Source organism: Scylla paramamosain, chromosome 6 (assembly GCF_035594125.1).
Source record: "Scylla paramamosain isolate STU-SP2022 chromosome 6, ASM3559412v1, whole genome shotgun sequence".
NCBI lineage: Eukaryota > Metazoa > Arthropoda > Malacostraca > Decapoda > Portunidae > Scylla > Scylla paramamosain.
In genome coordinates, this window is record NC_087156.1 from 26855072 (window position 1) to 26859496 (window position 4425).

The window sequence follows — 4425 nt, forward strand, 5'->3', positions numbered from 1 at the left end:
GAATACGAAGGAATACAAATGAATAACGAAGACAAACAGCAACAGTCCTTGAGGTTTTCACTAGGATATTTGTATAACTATCCTACACTAGCTACAAGTGAGAGAAACAGGATAGCAAAGTGGAAGGAAGAGGAGGAAAAAAAAAAGATGAAAAATTGGAGATGCTTGCAGTAATTTCAGGAAGGAGGAGGAGGGAGAGAAGGCAGAAGAGGAGAAGCAAGTGGTGGTGAGGAGAGGAAGTGGTGACAGGTGACGGTACTGCTGCCGGTGTTCTGAGGCGAAGGTAACTTAACGGGACGAGCTATGATCAATAACAGACCACTTAAACACGAGAAAAGTGACGATGAACAAAATTACTAAAGAAACACCAAAAAATCAAGAATCTAGCTCCTCTCTCTCTCTCTCTCTCTCTCTCTCTCTCTCTCTCTCTCTCTCTCTCTCTCTCTCTCTCTCATGCAATTCCAGTCATGCACTTCATCCTCAAAGAAAAAAGAAATAGCGGAAAATTCAAAAGCAAATCGGAAACATCATTATCTTCCCCTCGCCGCGTGTGTAATGTATGGGAGGAGAATACGCTGGGGACAGACAAGCAACATCCAACATGAAAAAGATTTACAGCGCAAGAACGATCCTGTAAACCAATAGAGTACAGCGGAAAGAAAAGAGGAGTCTGTCACATAAGACTTTTATCGCCACTTGGATCCGCTGCGCTGTGCTGACAAGTGTTCCCTAACCCATAAAAGGTGCCGTTACTTACCTGTGAATGGATCTACTGCATCACGTTTCTTCTTTCACTTTTTTGTTTCTCCTCTCTGCGTATCGAAGTCGCGAGATATTCATGGGAGGAAAATGGCGGTGATGAGTGAGTGTATTTGCATCTTGATGTGCGTGTAAGGAGGGAATAAGAGCTATTTGATTCTCTGTACTTGATGCTCGTAAGGAAAAGTATAAAAATAAGTAGGGTTGTCAAATGTAATTTGTAGCAATAGTTTCGTCGTCCGCCTGCTGACCATGACCGCCCACGCCCAGACGTGCGCACACAGCCACCCATACACACAGACACACACACAGATAGTCTTACATCACAAGTGTGTGTGTGTGTGTGTGTGTGTGTGTGTGTGTATCTATACTTTCCGAGTGGCTGCAGGAGGGGCTGTCAGTTCAACCCTTAATTACACACAACAGCGCTCGCCGTGGCCTTATCCAGGCTAATGTTGAGAGATAAATAACTCAACATTCCACTACCACCACACTGACCCCTCTTCTGTCGTTACAGCGCTTCCCTTCCCGCCACTCATGCCATCCCTCAGCAATATAGCAATTACTACACCGCCGCTGCAGACCAAGGCCCGTGACGGTAAGACAAGGCAAGACAAGGCAAGGCAAGGCAAGGCAAGGCAAGGCAAGGTAAGGCTGGTCGTTCTCCCTCTGTCTAGGAAGACGACGTAAAATGACTCTAAGAACAATGAAATACTTATCCTCCTACTGGCGCCTCACCACCCCGCTCCTCCCCTACATAAAACATTTAATGAGGAGAGTAACCTTCCTAATCGCGTCTCCGAGGCCAGTTCGCGGCGTCAGGAGAGGACCACCCGTCTCCCTACCTGCGTCGTTAGCATACTTTGAGATGTCTGGGTGGGAAGGAAACTGCGAACCTGGCGATGGAACAAGGTCACGAGTATGGAAGGAAAGTCTTGCCTTGTGGACATCCTGTAATTGGGTGGAGGAAGGTGGTGATTGGTGGTGGTGGTGGTGATGGTGGTGGGAGGGGAAGGTGGTGGTGGTGGTGGTGGCGGTGACTTCTTTGCTTACACAGGAAGCGTCACTTGGCTCGGCCACCACCGCATCTCATCACACGACGCATAAACCATAAACAATAACATCACTGCGTCAAAAAAAAAAAAAAAATTTAACGCAACAACGTTTTCCAGAATAAAAAATAATTATAGGGCATAGCAAGCACACACACACACACACACACACACACACACACACACACACACACACGGCCTAAGAAAAAAAAACACAAGGCAAGAGGAGAAAGGGAAAGCAATATGACGACTTACGCAGAATCTCACGCCAGGATGACCCTTGAGCCTGACCTGTGGCACGATTTTTTTTATATACAGGCAGACAGGCAGGCACGCAGGCACGAAACAGGCAGGCAGGCAGGCAGGCAGTCCCTTCGTCATCCTAACCTCAGAAGATGATCCTTTTATCAAAATACGAGTGAAGGGAAATGTGTCAAAGCTCTTGTCTTCTTCAGCAACTACTTGTGATTAATCTTGCTATCTGCGCGTCGTCTCAGCAAAAAAGTACTTATGGATAGACTGATGAGAAGGCTATTCCGAAGCATGCATTGAATAGAAAAGCTGCGAAGAAGAAGACCGGTCAGGAAAGAATTGACAGGTATTTTGAAAGTATAAGAGAGGTGAAAAGTGTGACGGGTATGAATCCCACCAAGAGTTAAAAGCAAAGGTGGTGAAAGGCAGAGAACACACACTTCAAAATACATAATTGCCGACCGCTCATCTGCATCGTCAGGCACAATTGAACAACAGCCTCAGGACGGATGAAGGGGCCTGAGGTGAGAGAGAGAGAGAGAGAGAGAGAGAGAGAGAGAGAGAGAGAGAGAGAGAGAGAGAGAGAGAGAGAGAGAGAGAGAGAGAGAGAGAGAGAGAGAGAGAGATGAAGGGGGAGACCTGCAGAGTGGAATAAACAATGTCAGAAGGAAAGTTAAAATGCAAAGGAAAAGAGGAAGTAGGAAGGCATTAACAGAAAAAAAAGAACAAGAACAAGAATAAGAACAAAAAGAAGGACAAGAAGCAAAAAGGCAGGAAAAAAGTGACATCAGGAAGTAAAAAAAGAAGAAACAAATGAAGACACGAAATAAATACTGCATGAGAGAGAGAGAGAGAGAGAGAGAGAGAGAGAGAGAGAGAGAGAGAGAGAGAGAGAGAGAGAGGAGAATGGAAGGAGCAAAACCAAAACATTAGAGGGAAAGGACGGTGATATCAGAGGCGGGGAATGAGGCAACAGTGAGGCAGCAGGGAAAGGATGAAGCACCTGGAATCATGACGCTGCAATCGAGGGACGCTGCGGGCTACCTAATATAACACACGGCCCTTAGAAGAAGTCAGCACCATGCTCCCTAATACCTATCATTAAGTGTCCACGAGTGTCGGCGCTAACCTGCAGGCAGCTGGCCGGTGCTAACGGAATGCAGAAGTGTTGGTTTTCAGTAAACAATCCCATTTTTGTCGAAGCATCTAAACTAAGCATGTGATTGTTTTATGAGCTTTGGCCTTCTCGGTAAATACTTCTGTCTTTCTGAGGATTAGCGAGTTCTATTATCATTCATCTCAATATTGTTACTAATAATGTTGGTAGTTTCAATATTTAGTGAGGGGTTCTTTAGACTTTTTTTTTTTCTTTATTCTTCGTTTCCGACACGACGGTTTTCGGCGAGCGACTGGAAATAGGAACTACAGTCATTCTTTCACCCGTCGTGTCCCTGCGGCAGGAGGGCAGCACGCAGGGGCACCGGGGCTCTCCCTCCTCCCTTCACTTTTACCTAACCACTGTTTTAACTAAAGGAAGACACGGAAAAAAAAATTAGAGGTGAAAAGTTAAAAAAAAAAAAAAAAAAGCCTACGACTCGGCAACCGGTTTGAAATCATGGTTATGGAAAGGCCGTGTGTGTGTGTGTTTGAGAGAGAGAGAGAGAGAGAGAGAGAGAGAGAGAGAGAGAGAGAGAGAGAGAGAGAGAGAGAGAGAGAGAGAGAGAGAGAGAGAGAGAGAGAGAGAGAGAGAGAGAGAGAGAGAGAGAGAGCTGGAATCAGAAAAGAATTACACAGGGTTTCCAGGTTTATACGCTCAAGGCATTCAAAAGGAAGGGACGGAAGAGGAGTACATTCGAGTCACTAAGTAAAGCAAATGAGCAAACCACGACCTCCCCTCGACCCACTCCCTGTTCCCTTGCCTCCTGCTGGTCTTTCTCTTTCTTTTCTCGTATTTTTCTTGTCACTTTTACTTTCAACACAAACCTGACGCAAAAATACTTAGAAAAGAAAGAAAAAAACATTCAATATGCAGACAATTCTTACTTAATTTTTTCAACGAGGAATTCACTAATAAACTGGGAATATCGTGGTGGTTGAGATATGTAGGTCGTGGTGGTGGTTGAAGGTGGAAGTGGTGGTGGTGGTGGTGGTGGTGATGGTCTAGTGTTTACATTTAAGAGAGCATTGAGTTTGAACCATGCCATCAAGTGAAAGGTTTTTTTAGTACGCATGGTTGGTGTTTCAAGGAGACCATGATCTTCCTTAGTTTGTTTTGTTTAATGAGAGAGACAAGGAGAGAGAGAGATACATTAAAACTTCCCGTGCAAGAAATCATAATGAAGGAACAGGACAGGTTTCTTTC